The sequence below is a fragment of the Macrobrachium nipponense genome, chromosome 17 (genome assembly GCF_015104395.2).
Source record: "Macrobrachium nipponense isolate FS-2020 chromosome 17, ASM1510439v2, whole genome shotgun sequence".
In the NCBI taxonomy this organism is placed as follows: domain Eukaryota; kingdom Metazoa; phylum Arthropoda; class Malacostraca; order Decapoda; family Palaemonidae; genus Macrobrachium; species Macrobrachium nipponense.
This window is the reverse complement of record NC_087210.1, coordinates 85,071,899-85,092,080: the sequence shown is the minus strand read 5'-3', so window position 1 is coordinate 85,092,080 and position 20,182 is coordinate 85,071,899. Positions and strand designations below refer to the sequence as shown.

The 20,182-nt window shown below is 36.3% G+C and overlaps 1 long non-coding RNA gene across 1 annotated transcript; it reads right to left on the bottom strand.

The window, feature by feature from the left end:
- Positions 1–87: 87 nt before the first annotated feature.
- On the bottom strand, positions 88–18,663 carry LOC135196409 (uncharacterized). The gene is made up of 3 exons (XR_010310403.1): positions 18,625–18,663; positions 3,229–3,408; positions 88–184 (listed from the first exon to the last, which is right to left on the bottom strand). It is a non-coding gene; the product is annotated as an uncharacterized LOC135196409 (long non-coding RNA).
- Positions 18,664–20,182: the final 1,519 nt, after the last annotated feature.

Sequence of the window (20,182 nt, the reverse complement as noted above, 5' to 3'; positions counted from 1 at the left end):
AGTCGACAAATAACAGAAAAAACTTACCACTGTCACAGGTGCTGGATTCGACGGTCTGGGCACATTGTAAAGGCCTGAAGGTGGGGGGGGGAGGGGGGGGGAGGGGGTCTCGTAGTCGAGGGAGGGTGGTCGTAATAGTTGGGGGGAGGGGTGTGACGTATAACCCTGAAGGCTTCTCAGGAATCTGGAAAAGTAAGATGATGAAATTTAGTTAAATTTCATTGCAGTGGGTAGAGTGATGCATGATATGCCAACGCACAGTTAATAAGCGTCTTTCTTCGAGTCGTATTCGTGTAAAGACTTAGACAATAATTATGTATGTATATATATATATTATATATATATATATATATATATATATATATGTGTGTATATATATAGTACATACATGTATTACTATTTTTTCACAGTAAAATGTTTTGCTTTAGAGGGCTGTTATTGACCACAGTCGAATAACTGCAGGTACGTGATTAATGTAATATTACGACTAGAAATATATATATATATATATATATATATATATATATATATATATATATATATATATATATATATATATATATATACAGGTTGATCATAAAGTCCCAGTACCATTACAATTATTTATTGCTCAGAATGGTACTGGGACTTTATGGACACCCTGCATAGGAGAGAGAGAGAGAGAGAGAGAGCGAGAGACACACACACACACACACACACACACACTTCCCTCCACCTCAATGACTGGAGTCGGTTTGCCATGGGCGTCGACCCACACCAGATCATTATGAAAAGCGGAGAATGATGAACTAGGGCGTGGGTTTGACCTGACAGCAGATGAGTCAGTAGGCGTGGTGTGGGCGGCCGGTCTCAGGGTCAAGGTCGGCGGCGAACTTCCTTGAGTCTCCAACTCCTCCACATTTGAGTTGCAACTTGGCAAGTGAGAGTCTGCAGTTATGTAGTTTATACTGGACTTTGTCATCAATTTTTACTTACGTACTTCTAAATTTACTTATAATTTTTTACTAAGTCTTTTTTATATAACTGTTTTGTTTGACAAACGTTACTCATTAACGTACCGAATTACTTACAATTTCCTTTCACTCAATGTTTTTATTCATATCATCAATGATCACAAATGTATTATCATCATTCATGTCGATTTTCTTCCAATTTTAAAATTTGGAATATTTTTACATCCTCCGTATTCCCAGTGTCTCGATCTTCTCAGGGTTGAATTAACGCGTTAATGACCGTCTAACAAATGCGATAGTTTACATACACGTATTTCCGCTTTTCTTTTTTTATTTATTTACCCATGTATTCTTATGCCTCATTTATTTCATTATACTTTCCTTGTTTATTGATTGATCTTTCTCTTTGTTTATTTTGTGCCGTGTTGGTTGTTTTTTCTGTTTATTGCTTGATTATTCTGCTTGTTTAGTTTTTGCCTTGCAGGTGGGGTTTCTCTGTTTATTACTTGATCTTTCTGCTTGTTTAGGTTTTGATTTCCTGCTTGCTTTTTTTTCCTGTTTATTGCTAGATATTTCTCTACTTGTTTAGTTTTGGCATTTCTGCTTGCTTTTTCCCTGCTTATTGTTTTATCTTTCTGCTTGTTTAGTTTCGGCATTACTGCTTGTTTTTTTTCCTGTTCATTTCTTGATATTTTTCCTTGTTTATTCTGTGCCTTCGTTTATTCATAGCAGTTGACTCAAAAGAAAGTAAAATTGGCAGATGTTGAAATTGGTGACGTCACTCGAGGACGTCCATTTAATGTTTCAGGATGCTGACATCCACGACGTTCTTCCTTCTACGACTTTCTTCCTCCCGAAAATTTCTTCTCGCGACTTTCTTCCTCACGAAACTTTCTTCCTCTCATGACTGTGATCCTCCCAAGAATTTCTTCCTCCAACGACTTTCTTCCTACCACGACATTCTCCCTCTTATGACTTTCTTTCTCTCACGACATTCTTCCTCCTACGACTTTCTTCCTCTCAAAACTTTCTTCCCCTCACGACATTCTCCCTCCCAAGACTTTCATTCTCTAGCGACATTCTCCTTCCCAAGACTTTCTTCCTCTCACGACATTCTACATCTCACGACTTTCTCCCTCTCACGACTTTGTTACTCCCACGATTTTCTTACTACCACGACTTTCTTCCTCTCACGACTTTTTTCCTCCCATGACTCTCTTCTTCGAACAGCTTTCTTCCTCACACAACTTTCTTCCTGCTACCACTTTCTTCTTCAGGCGACTTTCTTCCTACCACAACTTTCTTCCTACGTGGAAGGATGCCTAGGTGCCACAGGGATTCGCCCTGATTCCTGAGACACGTCACATAAGCTGGCTAAAGATTTTTTCTTTATATAATTTTCGTCTACAAGCACTTGCTTGTATGTATGGAGTGCCTAAGTGCAAGAGGTCGTGCTGGCATAAGACCAGCTTAGCCTAGAAGAAGAAGAAGAAGAAATAGAAGAAGACATAATTCTCCTCTTCTGACACTTACCTCAATAAAAAAAATAAATTATTATTATTATTATTATTATTTATTATTATTAATTAATTATTATTATTAGAAGAAGAAGAAGAAGAAGAAGAAGAAGAAGAAGAAGAAGAAGGAGAAGGGGCCAGAGAAGAAATAGAAGAAAAAGACATAATTTTCCTCTTCTGATATTTAACTCAATAAAGAAATATAAATAGAATTATTATTATTATTATTATTATTATTATTATTATTATTATTATTATTTATTTTTTTCGAGAAGAAGAAGAAGAAGAAGAAGAAGAGGCCAGAGAAGAAATAGAAGAAAAAGACGTAATTTTCCTCTTCTGACACTTACCTTAATAAAAAGTTAATAAAATTATTATTATTATTATTATTATTATTATTATTATTATTATAATTATTATTATTATTATTATTATTATTATTATTATTATTATTATTATTATTATTATTATTATGGAATAGGCCTACAGGGGCCATTGACTTGAAATTCAGGCTTCCAACGAATACAGAATTCAGTGCAAAGAAGTTACAGAAAATACAGACAGGAGAGATCAGTTATTAGAAAGAAATATATATATATATGAATGAATAAATTAATACATAAATATGAAACATTAGCTATAAAATCTCTTCGTTGCTGCGTCACAATTTTGAAAGTGATTTAATAAAAGTCTCAAATGAGATATATGAATAAAGTCATGTTTTGAAATGTTTTGAACACTTATGGAGAGTGACTCGCCTCGTATAAATTTGACGGAATTTTCGGTGGGTCGTAGTTATAGCCCACTGGTGCTGCGGGAGGCGTCCTGTAGGTGTAGCCTTGAGCTGAGGCGGCTGTCGTGAGCCTCTCCAGTTTGGCTGGTACGCCCGTGACGACGCTGAGGCAGCTCACGCCCACGCTTACCAACACCGCCCACGCCTGCAAAGTGCAAAGGGAGTTGAGAGAACAGCTTTTTAAAAGGAAAAAGACTTTTTTTTATTTAATTGTTGCCAGTTTAATATTAAGGGTCTTCTAAAACGTAGTATGTTTCAATTGTGTGTGTGTGTGTGTGTGTGTGTGTGTGTGTTTTAAGTTTCATTAGTGCCAGTTCAATATTAATGGTATTCTAATTCGTAGAATGTTCATGTGTGTTTGTGTGTGTGTGTGTAAGATTGATGTTTACAAGCGTTTTAGGTGATGTTAGAGGCATGTAAATGAAAGAATTTGAATGTTAACTTGTATACATGTATATATACATATGCATAAATAAATATATATATATATATATATATATATATATATATGTGTGTGTGTGTGTGTGTGTGTGTGTGTGTGTGTGTATTAACTGCACTGGAAACCATAGTCATTAAAATTAAGGTGCAACTGACTTTATTGCGAACAGAATAGAATGTTCAACAGAACAGTCGCGAGTGTTACGGAAAAGCTTCAAGATATTAGCGAATATTTTGTGTATGAGTCTGATTTATTGTTTCCAAGAATTAATGCACAGAGTCTTCGCCATGACTTTATGCAATCACAAAACCTTAGTCAGACATAAATGAATATACTCTGCGTATGCGCCTGTAATGTCCATGAATCTTTTTTTTTTTTTTTAGTTTTCTGTAGAAGAAAACTACTGAGATTGCTTTGTCTGTCCGTCCGCATTTTTTCTGTCCACCTTCAGATCTTACAAACTACTGAGGCTAGAGGGCTGCAAATTGGTATGTTGATCATCAACCTTCCAATCATCAAACATACCAACGTGCCTCTGGCACCGCAACAACACAGGCCACCTTGGCTACCTGAGAGTTTCATGGACCGCGGCTCATATATACCGAGACACCGAAAAATAGGTCTATTTTTGGTAGCCTTGATTGTAGGCTTTACAGAAATTTCTTCGGTGAATTTTAAACTTGTTTTGTAATGGAATTAGAACCGCAGAGGTGTGACTTAAGATTCCTGGAATAGGTTGGGATTGTGGAGGAGAGGGGGCGGGGGGGTGGGGGGGGGGGAGGGGGGGGGAGAGGGGCGGGCGAACGTAGATCTATTTTCGGTAACATTGATTGTAAGCCTTACAGAAATTTCTTCGGTGCATTTTTCACTTGCTTTGTAATATAATGAGAACCGCCGAAGCGTGACTTAAGATCCTAGGAATAGGTTGGGATTATGGAGGAGGTCGGGCGGGGAGACGTAGAAAGTTCCTTCGCTTTCCTTTCTCCTCCTTGCTTACGGCATTTCTATGGCAATCGTAAAATATGTAAGACGCACCGCATCTGTCGCACCAGAGTCACGATTTTGTGTAGGGCCCGTGATGGTGGCTGCTGACGTCACTCGTATGTGGTCCTACCGTCAATGGCTTAGTTTTATGACATTAGTGTTAAAAGACAACCTTCCCCCCTCAACTTTTTACAATCTGTTTCTCTGTTATTTGGTTTAAATTTCTTTCATTTCATAGTGAGTGATTCACTTCACAGTGGAAATTCAACTAGCGGGTTTTTAAAGGATAAATATTGCAGGGAAAAGCTATTAAATAACCATTTCTCGCATAATTTCATAAGATAGGCACGGGTGACAAACATTTGAAAACGTATTGATCTTCGTGAATTTATTGAGAGTGTGAACGTCAGCTAACACCAAATATAAACGTGTATTAAATACATATGACCGAAAATGTACTAGATTCCTAACCGTATAAATTACAGATGGACACACTGATCCGTAATTAGTTATTTAAAACAAAATAACGGGTAATGCTGAGATCACTGTACAAGTACGAAGCAATAAACAGATATAGACAAGAGAAAAATACAGAGAGAGAGATGCAAGGAAACCATGCCGCAATTAACACAGACGGTCTGGAGTGATTCAAGGGAAAGTGCTGTCATATTCGGCAATCATGTATAAGGGCTGAATGACAGTTGCGCACGCTAGTTTACCTAAGGGAGATGGAAACTATATATGGAACCTTAATTAATGAGCGAGAGGTATCTCTCTTGCGACACACGGGGATATTGAGGTATATATTCGGATTGGGAAAGTCTCGTCTTAATATTTCGAAATTGAACCAAAAGCTGCAGTTTCTTAAAATTTCATATTTCCACATAAGGATGAGAATGGATGTGAACACACACAAATATATATATACACACACATATATATTGTATCTATTACCATTTTATTGATTTTCATACTGAACAATTACAGTAATCAGAAATAAAGAGAGATGAGAATATTCTAAAATCGCAAAGGCATGAAATTACCATCAAACAAGTAACATAAATATATGAAGGATTTAGATATACCAGGATTCCGCCCACCACAACCTCCCAAAAATAGGATAACAGTTAAGGACCCAAAAGATCCTTAAAACCTCTGAGGTCATCCTAGTCCTTGGTTCGTACAGTATTGAGACCTTTTATATATATATATATATATATATATATATATATATATATACATATATATATATATATATATATATATATATATATATATATATGTGTGTGTGTGTGTGTCTTGGAATTTTCCCTCCACTTCCGTTTTCCCCTCGTTTCAGGAGTGGATGATCTGTCTTTCCTCTCCATTCATATTCCTGTTTCCATCAGGCCTGGGCTAGAAGGGGATATCATATTGCTAGACATAGTATATCTGCATGACAATATGGAGGCATTTCTGCGTAATAATTATAATTGCTTTCTTAAGCCATCTGAAGCTGAGGTGAGGCCACCAGGAATGTTATTTGCGTGTGTATGTATGTATGTATGTATGTATACACGTGATCTCATAATAGGTTTATGTCAACGTATATTCTTTTTAAAAGCCTATATCATTCAAAGTCCCATATCGTCGTACCCAATCAGACTGATCAACAAACTGCAGAGTTAATTTGTCAGTGACGCTTACGAACCGACAAACTCAACACAGCTCCGTCGCGCATCGAACAAAGACGCGACAAGAACAAACAAAAAACAACAAAAACAAACAACAAACCAATGGCCAACAAAAGGAGGAAGACTATCCGACGTGGCGGGAATTCTGGCGTTATCCGCAAAAATGCGTAATTGATGGGAAGGGTCAACAAGAAACAAGAAGGGAAGGTGACGTAATGATGGGAACACGTCGATGGGAAATGGACACAGGAAGAGAATGTATGGAGAGAGAGAGAGAGCGAAAAAGTGAAAATAAATGAGACTGAAGGCCCTCCTCAAAGCAGAGCAAGGCATGCCAGCCTCCACATAACACGTGGCATGTGGGATGGGATGGATTGGCGGGTGTAACGAAGTACCCGGATTAATGGACGGAATAATACCATAGGAAAGAGAGCACCGATATGTCACGGAGATGAGAGAGTCTTGTGGGAAAGGTAATAGGCGCTACAAGGGAGTCTTAAAAATGAATTGTATTACGTACAAAAAATGCCATTTATAATGCTCGTAGACCTATGGTATTTCTAAGAGAACATGGTATCACGTCATCGAAAGAAGAAGAAGAAGAAGAAGAAGAAGAATTTCCCAGAAGCAGAAATTTAGTCTGAACTAATTGATCTCTCTAAGACAAGTTGGAAGCGGTTTAGAAACCAAAACATTAAGAACGCGTAACTTTCGATCTTACGAAAGATCTGAGCACACAGCGTCTAATTTTCCTTCAGGGACGGAATCTACGTTTATGCATGTATGTATATAAGTATGAATATATACAGATTCTACAGGTCACTGTTTACTTGATGCGTACGAAAATGTAATGACTAAAATGCCCTTTCAACATCACAAATTTTGTACACTTTTTGCATACGCTTGTGACTACAAAACCTCTGATCCAAATGCAAGAATATGAAGCAATTCTGATGTCCTTATCAGGATTCGAACCAAAATCTCTAGTATCAGAACGGGGTCACTTTGCCAACCTGACTACCAAAAGGATCCTTCTAGTGGTCAGTTCGGTAACTTGACCTCGTTCTGATATTCTGGATGCGGATTCGAAACCTTGCTGAGGACCTCAGAATTGCTCCATGTTCTTGCATTTGGATCTAAGGTTTCGTAGTGACAAGCGCATGTAATAGTGTGAAGAATTCGAGAAGTCATGGGCGCGTTGTGGTTATTACAATTAAATACGAGTATGTATGCATGTATGTACGTATCTATAATGAGCGTATAACGGGTAATGACGAGTGAATAAAGGGCTTAAGACTCCATCGTCTGTATTGGAAATTAAGAAGAAATGAATTGAATCGAATATAAAATTTAGGCCGCAGGCCAAACACTGGGACGTATGAGGTCATTCAGCGCTGAAAATAATGTTGAAACAATTGTACAGAGAGGGTGGAAAGTATGCTGGAAGAAAGAGAACATGAACGGAGGTATAGTAAAAGCAATGAAAGGGGTTGCTGCTGGGGGCCGAGGGGACGCTGCAAAGAACCTTAGGTAATGAATACTGTGCACCTCATAAGGAGGACTGGCGGCACAACCCCCTATTGGGGGGGGGGGGAATTGAAATGGAGTAGGAAGCGGGAATTCTTGTAAACAAGTTTATGAAATCATGTACAGTACCCTTTGTACAGTGGGAAACGTCAGCCTTACAAAATTAATGAGAGACAGAAGTTGACTGACTTATTGTCAGCGCCCTGTTTACAATCAGGTGTTTTTGACAAATTGTTTATTTCGCAGTTACTTTAATTCCTCATTACCAGTGAAATGAATTTCCTTATAGTTTTATAATCATTTCGCATTTATATAAAATGGAATCATTTTCCAACTTTCCGACTTCACACACCAGGAAAGAAATGACGAAGTTATTCACCATAACTATAATAGGAGCTCAGTGAGTCAGAAAGATTGTGGGAAGTGATGTCATGAACTGAATTTCCCCTTCAACTTTTTGTTTACCAAAGATAACTCAAAATTGTGATATCCTATACCTTTCTAAAATGAATGGGACCTTATAGTATGTGTGTGTAAATACGAATGTGCGGTTTCACTGGATCTTGAATGTGCGGTTCAGCTGTCAACAGCTAATGACGTTTGAGGCTGGCATTTGTTAACTCGGAATTTGTGGAGATTTAGATTATTTTACTGCACTGTAACCATGAAGATTACACTGGTCTCTTTTGAGATTTATTTACATTAATATAAACAAATTCTAGAGTGTATACACGTAAACAGATTAAAGACAATAAAGAGAATCTTTGGCCAATTACAAAAACAGATTATTTATACACACACACACACACACACACACACACACACATATATATATATATATATATATATATATATATATATATATATGTGTGTGTGTGTGTGTGTGTGTGTGTGGTGTGTATAAATAATCTGTTTATATATATATATATATATATATGTGTGTGTGTGTGTGTGTGTGTGTGTGTGTAGTAATGTTATCTGTATATATATATATATATATATATTGTAAGTGTTTACATAATAAAAATATGGAATGTTAGTCCATATATATAAAAGTCTAAAACTAAGAGGTCAACCAGATTGCTTGCAGGAATGTGATCAGACTAGAGACGCATAAAAGAGGGACGTATACAATAAGTATGTAGGCTAAGTTGACATGTCGTCATCTGTGGCGTCATTCATTTGTTTTGAAACAGTCCAAGCTCCCTGCTTGAGACAACTACCCCGACCTATAATTCAAACGGCCTACGTGATCTGTAGCGTGTCTCATTTTGATTGTGTGTTCGTATGTAACTATGTCATCTGAAAGTATGTTCATATGTTCGAACTACTGTCTGTTCCCTCATAACTTGTAACAGAGATGGTAGACAGGCAGAACAGAGTTAGCTATCGTCATTAGAAGACCTGTACCTCTTTACCTAAGCTTTATCATGTAGAGGAATAGGATTAGCCATCATCATTGGCAGAAGCGATCAAGCTATCGTTATTAGAAGACTTGTACAATCATATCTGATCTTCAGCATGTAAAACTTCAGAAGAATACATATATTTTTATATTTCGTGTTTTCTACAAGAACCTCCTCACCATGAGTTTAACACATCGTCGTAATAACCAACAAGATAATACCGACTTCGTAAATGATCTACAAACCCCCAGACACTCCATTGAAGATGGAAGTGCAATACCAACCGACTTAGCGTAAGATTATCGCTAGTCTAACATTACCTCATAGGGCGCCTTATCATACAAGGCACAAGCCCTAATATTGGTGGCCAGCATACCAGAAGAACTCTACAACGTCCTACGAAGAAAAAACCAGAATAATAAATCATGTATCATAAGAAGTCAACGACGACGGCAAGCAGCAGATTCTTCAAGCAACCTAGTATCATCGTTAGTGAGCGATTTCAGAAAACAATAAGAACTCTTCAACGACGCCGAAAGCAACAGATTCTTCAACCAACTTAGTATCATCGTTTAGTGAATAACTTCAAGAAACAAAACTGACGTGTCTTTTTCCTACGGGCAACGCAAGTTCGTCTCTCATTAGAATCATTCAAGAAAACATCGTTAGTGAGCGTTTCCGGCGGCACTCCAAGAAACAAACCGAACGCGTCTGCAGCATCGGATCTTTCAAGGGCTCGAATCATCGAAACAACGCGCACGGGGGAAACTGAAGCCAAACCAGGTCATCCGCTAAATAGAGAAGGAGGACCAAGGCCGTGTGTCGTTATCGGAACACCGTGACTTCCCACAAAAGCAAGCTAAGTACAATTTTTTATTCATTTGGAGTAACTTTGAGTGTTCCTTTGCAGGTCGAATTTCGTTATTCCTGTGGCTGAAGTTACGAGACATTCTTAATCTTACTTTTTTTTTACAGAAATTATCTACATCATTGAGATTTCGCTACTGCGAGTTTTTTATCTTTGAGTGTCTGTTTCCAGAAGTTCTACTGAAATATCATAATCATATACTATGTTAATTTTATCATTTTGGGTGATTATTAATCCCTTACGTAACAAATCATATTAAACAGTGAATATGCGTTTACGCAGTGGACGCTCTGTATTTTATACAGATGCATGGATAGGGTCGTTAAGCACCGTAGTGATTAGAAAACACACAAAAAAAAGTGGAACACCCGTACAAATCTATATAAATTAGAGGTAACACTATTTCGGGTCATGACAATAAATGCTCCTTTGCAAAGTCCCGATCGCAGTTTTAGCCTTGAGTTTTTTGAGTTATATAAAATATCGAACCTCAATGACTCAACTTAACTTTTAAAATATGGCTGGATTGCAAGGAATAACATGTCTGTAAAAAACTTTCATCAGGCTAAATGCGCTGACCAGGATCCCTCACTATTTCAAATTTTCAAATTTTAGCAAAGAATGAAGTACAAACAGTTAATATTGAATGCAGTAGTGATAACTTGTCTTATTAGTAATCGCTCAGTTCCTAATAGTTTGTCATTCATTGCTTTATACGTAACCAGCAACATAATGCTAAAAACACACAATACGTTGCCGATGGTAATAAAGAGAAGGATCCTAATTATTACAAAAAGAAATAGAAACAGTAGCCCGTTCAGAATCAAACAAGCAAACTCGGTGACTGTGTCACCTAGTCAAGCGGTCAAGGTTAGTTAAATCTGCCGAGTGTTCAAAGCATAGCAAATTCCACACAATAAGCGACTCTAGCAGAGTGGGGAAAAGCGATGTTGGTTCATACATGCCAATATCTTTTTGGACTAAAAAGGATTTTTCCTATGAAACACACGACCGTATAAAGTAATCAGAGCAGGTTTTCGTTTTTTTTTTTAATACGTAAGTTATTATAAGTAGTGGTGGATAAAGCCCGACTGTACGCGCCGTAAAAATTAGAATATCTTGTTTATTCCTTTAGTACACGTAATATCCTGTATTTACGGACTCACCGTCTGTTGTTCGAACTTCCTTAATGAGAAGTCCGGATAAGCGAGCGTTTACAGATACCTCTATAGTTATAAAAAAACATTGATCTGTATCTAGTGTAATTGTAAGATTCATCTAGGGGTATACAAAATATAACTTAACATCCTCCTGCAAAATTAAGGCTGGTTTATCAAAGGGAAATCCTATAAACCTTCAAACATATTAAAATCCGTTTGAAACAAAAATGAGACAGTTAATCAAATAATAACTTATATAAAGGAACTATACATTTGTCTCATAAATTCGTAACATTGTTCAAATGACCCAACAGAATTCTCCCACAACCGCAGTCGCACTTTGCACGCAAAATCTCGAGAAGCATGCACCCTCGAATGTCTTAGTGCGTGTAAAAAGACTTTGCTGGGAAATGAAATTTTAATCCTTCCCGACACTCTGAAATATAACGATTTCCGCGAACAAAGCCCTAGACACGGTTGACACAGCAACAAGTTAAATCTAGTGATCCACAAACGTATACAGTATCGTGGAACGGAAGTTATAAATATCGCTTTTTACAAATTGTTGCTTTTTAAATTTTAATCCCGAACCAAACCAGTCGTAGATGAATCTCTCTGATAATCTATCTAAAGTAATATCCGTAAAGTCATTCAAGCAGAGGTGATTCAGCAGAACTTTTTTTTTTTTATCTTCTACCTGAATACCAGGAAGTTTCTCCACTAGCGAGTGATCTCTGGGAGAAAAACGGATGTCATTGAAAACAAAATACGGTCTAAGGACAAACATAAAGCTATATACGTACCTTCGTATAGACTCCCAAAGCAATTTCAAAATAGAGATAAATGACGAAGTTGAAAAATGTTAGTAATAGGAGCCATTAGGAAATCAAATAGCCCATATAATTTTCCCTCAAAAACGTCATGCCATAAAAGATCGGACTTGGCGTATCTGCGTAGATTTCTGTCACTTAAACAAGGAAACGACTCCCGATAGTTTCCAGTGCCATGTAGCGACGACATCTTATCTCTGTTAGGTTAGAATAAATTTTTTTTTCACCAACTTGGACTTACTTAAATGCTTTTACCAGATACCATTACCTAAGTGATTGTACCTCATACACCGTTTTCAGCACACTCAGGGGACATTATCAATTTTTACGTATGCCTCCGGCTTACGTTGCGCCCCAAATTACAATATAGTGTTTGGAGACTTTAGGGGATAACCTACATGCCTATATGATGATCTTGTAATCTTTTCTAATACCTTAGAAGTACATTCACATAAAGTAGAGCTAGTGCTACAGAGACAAAGACAAATAATCTCAGAGTAAAATATCTAAATGCGAGTTTTTTAAAACCGAACATGTTTATCTAGGTTTTATGTGTCTAGTCAAGGTCTTAAAGTAGTCCATGGTAAGGTGTCGGCTATTCATAACTTTCCGGTACTTATTAACGTAAAAGGGGATACAGCACCTTTGCGCTGTAGTGGGTATTACAATCGTATGCAAATATGTAACTCTTCAATCATGACAGCTCCTTTAACAGATCTTACGAAGAAGAGCGTAGATTTATTATGGTCTAAAAAGCATCAACAGGCGTTCGATATCTTAAAAGCGGAATAATGCAGCTCACCTAACTTAAAAAATCCCTGATTTAAATAAGGAATTTTTTTTATTGCAACAGACGCCTCAGACCAAGGGGTAAGAGGGTATTACTTCAGTAATATGATAAACAGTTCTTCCCTATAGCTTTTTATTCACGTAAACTAAGGCCCTCTGAAAGTAAATATGCAGTAATAGGCAAGGAAGGGCTAGGTATCTTTAACTCACTAGTACATTTCAAGTTCATAATCTACGGCTATCCTGTTAAAGTCCTCACTGAGCATTAGTCACTTACCGAGTTTTTCAAAGGCTTTAATCACAGTCCAAAAGGAACTCGGTGACAAATGATCATTCAGGTCTTTGGAGCCAAGATAAGATATCTACCTGGGAAAGCAAATATCATAGCTGACGCATTATCCCGCAATCCCGCACCATACAGCAAAGAACCATTAATTAGACTAAAAGATATAGAAACATCCGTGCCTATTGTTAAAACCGTATCTAAACAAGAAAATTCCTTAACCCAAGAGATCGCGACCATTGAATATCTGGGTTGGAGCGCAGAACTGTTACAAACTGAACAAAGCAAGTGTCAACAGTGATTAGCAAAACAATAAACACCAAACAATAAACACTTCGAACGGAAACAAGGTCAGCAGCTAAGCAAAACCAATAAACACTTCGAACGGAAACAGGGTCAGCGGCTAAGCAAACCAATAAACACTTCGAGCAGAAACCCTAAAGCAAAAATATATTTAAAGTATGTGTATCAGAATAATGTAATCAAATGTAATATTATATGTAGGACCGTGACGAGGAAAACCCGAAGAACACAGCAGATGACTAACGACCAGGTAGTAATAATAATCTCTTTCATACCAATCGTCATAAACTGGTTGCATTCCGTCATCCAGGGTTCCCTACTATGTCACAGAAAGCCAAATCACTGTTTTAACTGGCCTACAATGCTTACAGATATAAAAAAGCACATAACTAATTGTAACCCGTGTCATGAAAACAAGGGATACACTAAGACACCTGTCAGTTTAGGGGCCTATCCTGTGGCAAATCAATCCTTGAAAGAATATACTTAGAATTATTAACAGAGTTACGAGTCTGACAGAGGGAATAAACACTTCTTAGTGTTAATAGTTCCTTGACACGTTATATAGAAGTAATAGCACTAAAAACAACACCGCAATTGAGTGCATTAGGAATATTTATGAGTGCTAAATCAGTAAACATGGAATTCGACACATGATAATCTGACTCGGGTGGTGTAAATCAATAATAATCTCCTTAACACGTTGTGTGAATTCCTTTCCATTAAGAAAACCAATAATATATTTTATCACCCAGAGTCAATCGGTTTGGTAGAATAACTGATGATTAAATAGGAAGTGTCAATGTCTTACGAGTTACAACTCGTGATATTGGATCCGAACTGGATTATAGCGGTTCTCGCGGTTTTAAATACCTTTATCATTCATATCTTGATACCGCAAGTAGCCTTATACGGTACGTCGCTAGAACACTTTTCCACATATCAAGCCAACCATTAATTTATCAAATATATATAAAAAAATATATAATAAATAAATAAAAAAAAATATAAATATGGATACAAGTGGAGTCATATAATACACTCCGAAGAAGTCGGAAGGGTTACAAATTATAATGAAAAAGGAATCATGATAAAATCAATAACGCTTTAGTAATGACAAATAAGCTAAAAGTTCAAACACATATCAAAACCTACTGACATATTGTCTGTCCCGGTGATTTATATTCGTAGTCAATGAAAAAAAAAAATAATAATAATAAATAAACTAAATAAATAAATAAATAAAATAGAATAAAGAGATTTTAAAGCCAGGAAGTCTAGAAGTGAAAATGTTATCTATGAAATAATCCTATATGAATCTTATACAGGGCTAATAACTATATATAGAATTTGTATGGAAACCTTTTTCATATAGTTTGAATAAGGAATATTTAATTTAACATAATTACAATTATGCAGATTTCCAACATGAAACTAATATGTTATTCAATTTTGGTACTGTTTTTTTTCAGACATTCTTTTCGTGTGGGTCGAGTATTAAAAGATAATAAATTTATCCTAAAGTCGTATTTATTACAGCAAGTAACGTAACTCTTAGCTGGCTGAGAGCAATTTCTGCCAAGTGACGACGTCATCATTGCCGTATCAGCATTTGTTCCTTTTAACCTCAATAATCTGCTTGCACAGGCTTCATCTGTGTGTCGTCTCTGCTTGCGAAGCAGATTGACTGGAGAAAGGAATGCTTAGCTCATGAACTTCACATGTGGTTCATAGGTCACATGACAGGCCACATAACATATTCTTATCCGTGTGTGTAATGCAATTAGTTAAGGACTTGCAATCATTTTAAAATTAATGAACAAAATAAGCAAATAGAATTTCTATAACAACAAAATGAATTAATTTTTTTTTTCTGAACCTCATAGACATTTAGAAGTATCAAGATATGTATATATGAAATATTTACTTGCAACATTAGCCTATTACAATTCAAGTAAAACATTCATGGGAAAATGTCACATTTTCTTGAAAAACCCAAAGTTTATTTAGAAATTAGTTACATAGTGGGTTTTTTTCGTTGCATCTCCTACCTATTAATAATGTTTTAAAAGTTAACCTCAGAGGATGTGCGCGAGAAAATTGAATATGAAACTTTTGTTAGGGCACATAGGATCAGATTTTATCACAACTTACTTTCAGTTAGCATAGGGAAATACAGAATCATGATTAATCTTCTCTTTGACTCTTATGTTGCCTGGCAATCTTACAAATAGCTCCGTTTCACACTTCTTTGTCTAGTAACTTACTACCAGTAATATCGAATTTTCTTTGGGATTCGTATTGATATCTGTTTATTTGTTATAATTATGGATATTTTTACAGTCATCATAGACCTGGATAGGTTCACTCATTGTTAATGCCATGGATAAAAAAGTTTGTACAGCGGACTCTTTTGAATTCCAAAATATCAGCGAATTCATGTGGGTTAAGTCTGGTCTAAATGGCTCTCTTCCCTCCCCTGTATTTGGATGTTGTCTGAATTTACTTTGCCCTTGTGACAAGTATAATTTCACTTGCAGGCTGATTAATGGAACCTGGTTACAGTATCCTGCAGTACGAGAATTTCACATCGCAACTTCAAAAAAATCGTTCGTCGCTGCGGACGACGGCAGTCGAGTAACAACCGCCTACAATGTGAAAGGAATAAGCACCATCATGGACTTCTTCGACCGACACCGTATCTCGTCGTTAATCTCGTTTTAATGCGGAAATGCTCCGGCGGCTGTCGGAACGACTACGAATGGGACATACTCCGACAATTACGAACCCGAAGGATATTCAACTCTACTTTGCTGGCGAAGGACTCGTGCTGGGATGATCTATTCATCGCGAACGTAATCGTGTAGCTTAGGATGCAGAGAATAAGTATGAGCGCAATATAGAATGTTGGACCCGCCCAGGCAAATTTTCCCCTTGTTTTAACCCTGTGAAATAGGCCGTTTCATTGGGCTATAGGTGGTTGTCTGGAACTGTGTAATGGACGAAAAGTTGTTCGAACGCTAGTTAAAAGTGAAGTAGTATAACCTCGGTCATGTATCCTATATATATTATAAAGTAATCATGTATCCTATATATATAAAATGATCATAAAATAAACAGAATCGAAATATATTTTTTGCGTGTACGCACTAGGAATATATATATGATCATAAATAACAGAATCAAAATATATTTTTTGCGTGTACGCACTGGAATCTATATATAAATGATCATAAATAACGGAATCGAAAATATATCTTTGCGTGTACGCAATAGGAATCTATTTAAAGAAATGCACATATATTAATCATAATTATATGAATCCATATACATATGTATAAACAAATCAGGTAGCTATAATCAATCTGTCCTTTTATCTTACCAATATCTGCAGTTATATATGAGTTAGTATATTGATTAATGAATCAGATATGTAACAGTTAGCATAAAAATCAACGAATCAATCAGCATAAGCATTAATAATGTTATCAATTCATATATGAAATTTTTTATCAGTTAAAATATGATTTTTATCATGTTAATCTTCATTCTATGCAATTATCAGAGTACATTAGTATTTTCTGTAGCATAAGTATCTTAAAGAGATGAAGTGAAAAACTGTATCATTATATATCACGTGATCACTATTATTTACCAATATCATTGTTTTATATCTTATTACTTGAATCATTTCATGTACACCATGAATTTTTATTTACTTATATATATATATATATTCACATAGTGTCTGTATCACACTCCTATAAGTCAAATGCAAGTCAAGTTTGAGTAATATTCAGTAGTTGGTTTTGGTAGCTGACCGAGCTGATGTAAGTGTTTACATAATAAAAATATGGAATGTTAGTCCATATATATAAAAGTCTAAAACTAAAGAGGTCAACCAGATTGCTTGCAGGAATGTGATCAGACTAGAGACGCTAAAGATGACGTATACAATAAGTATGTAGGCTAAGTTGACATGTCGTCATCTGTGGTCATTCATTTGTTTTGAAACAGTCCAAGCTCCCTGCTTGAGACAACTACCCCGACCTATAATTCAAACGGCCTACGTGATCTGTAGCGTGTCTCATTTTGATTGGTGTTCGTATGTAACTATGTCATCTGAAAGTATGTTCATATGTTCGAACTACTGTCTGTTCCCTCATAACTTGTAACAGAGATGGTAGACAGGCAGAACAGAGTTAGCTATCGTCATTAGAAGACCTGTACCTCTTTACCTAAGCTTTATCATGTAGAGGAATAGGATTAGCCATCATCATTGGCAGAAGCGATCAAGCTGTCGTTATTAGAAGACTTGTACAATCATATCTGATCTTCAGCATGTAAAACTTCAGAAGAATACATATATTTTTATATTTCGTGTTTTCTACAAGAACCTCCTCACCATGAGTTTAACACATCGTCGTAATAACCAACAAGATAATACCGACTTCGTAAATGATCTACAAAACCCCCAGACACTCCATTGAAGATGGAAGTGCAATACCAACCGACTTAGCGTAAGATTATCGCTAGTCTAACATTACCTCATAGGGCGCCTTATCATACAAGGCACAAGCCCTAATATATATATATATAAATTTATATATATATATATATATATATATATATATATATATATATACTTACATACATATACATATATACACAAACATTATGTATATAATATGTATGTATGTATATATATATATATATATATATATATATATATATACATATATATATATATATATATATATATATATATATATATATATATATATATATATATATATATATATATGATGTAATCGTAAGTTGCATAATTGACGAATTTCGAAATTCTTAATTCTGGGAGCTAAAATGAATTGCTCCGAGGAAATTCGATCACTTAAGAATGAAGCTTGCCTCTCATAAAAATTTAGCATTGCAGTACCAACTACCAACAGCAAAACAGATTACGGAACATCAAGAAACGCGAAAATTGACGAATCCACAGTTATCGGTCCTCGTTAGAACGACGAGCCAGTCAACGATTGCGGCAGTCAGTCCGAACAAAAACATTTCACAGTCCCAGTCATAGATTTTGTACACCGTACCTTCGACATGTCGACTTCACAGCGGAGAAATCACCCCAGAACTGAACCGTGACTGAGAGATGCTTTACTTATATATGCCTCGCGGGCTCCGTGACGTCACGTGCTGCTCTTCTTGCAAACATCGCTAGAGAATCTCGGGAAGGGGAGTTGGCGAGGAATCGCTCGTGGCTATAAGGATGGAATGAGCACCTGGCTTAATGGAAGTATGTGCTTTAAGGGCATCTCTAATTAGGGGGATCGTTGCGTTAGGATATACCTCAGGTTTTGACGCCTACCTGTCTTTTCTGGCCTGCGGTTAAACCCTTGAAGAGGCGTTTCGTGCTGGTTCTGACGGGAAATAATATACGGGGCTATTAGCATCCTAATGATGATGTGATCTTCTTCCTGTAATGCTTCGTCATGCTACTGTCATATGGTACTGAAATGAATTATCGTTTCTCGTGGTACTGAAATTAATCACGTGACTTCATTGGATGTCATATTATCAACATTGATATTATGATTGTTTTTGTTTTTATGTCTCAAAATGGGATTATGCTGCACACGGTTTCGGCATAGTTGTTTCACCTTTATTCAATAGAAATTAAATAAGGAAGCGATTATTATCATTATTACTACCACTGAAAAATTCACAATGGTGTGATTAATTCATTGTATACTCAAATCCACAATCATTTCAACAAATTATATCATTTGTAATACAAATAATATAATTTGTTGAAATAATTGTGACTCTTTAATACATTATTATTATTATTATTATTATTATTATTATTATTATTATTATTATTATTATTATTATTATTATTATTATTATTATTATTATTATTATTATTATACAGCTGAGTAGAAAATTAAGCAACCAAAATCTTGAGAAATAGACAATATGTCAGAGAAAAATGTTGCAGTGAGAAACGTCAACATTGAAGTAATCTCTCTTAAAAAAAAGTAGGAAAAGACACCAAAAGGGAAATCACAGATGAAGTAATGACGAAGGGAAGACGTAGATGGCTTGTTCATGTCCTTCCCCCAACCCTAAGGTGAATAAGAGGGGAAGGGAGCCTACTGTGGGCGCCAGAAGAGTTGCGAGACCCAAAGCTACTTGGATGAGGACTGTGGGAACGGAGGCTAGAGACAAGTGGAGATCTGTGAAATGTAAAGAACAAGACATAATGATGAGCATTGGGCCATGTTCTTTAATGGCTACGTAGTGGACTTTTCCGGTTCTTCGTGATGAAAATGGAATTTCATACGAAAAAAGAAGGCCTTTATAAAAGAAAGAGAGAGAGAGAGAGAGAGAGAGAGAGAGAGAGAGAGAGAGTCCCTACTTCTCACTCTTGAATGGGACTGATTTGTAACTGAACCGTTCTATGAATGGAAATGGAAACCGTAGTATGTGTAACTAGTTGTATCCGGATCAGACTGTTATGTAGTATTCAGCATTCTGTGATCGTACTTTGGAAAGAAGCCCTCTTACTCAGTGCGAATTCTTGGCTGCGTAATTCGTTTACTAATGTCAAGCAACTATATTAGTCTACTTATCCAATTCCCAATAGAG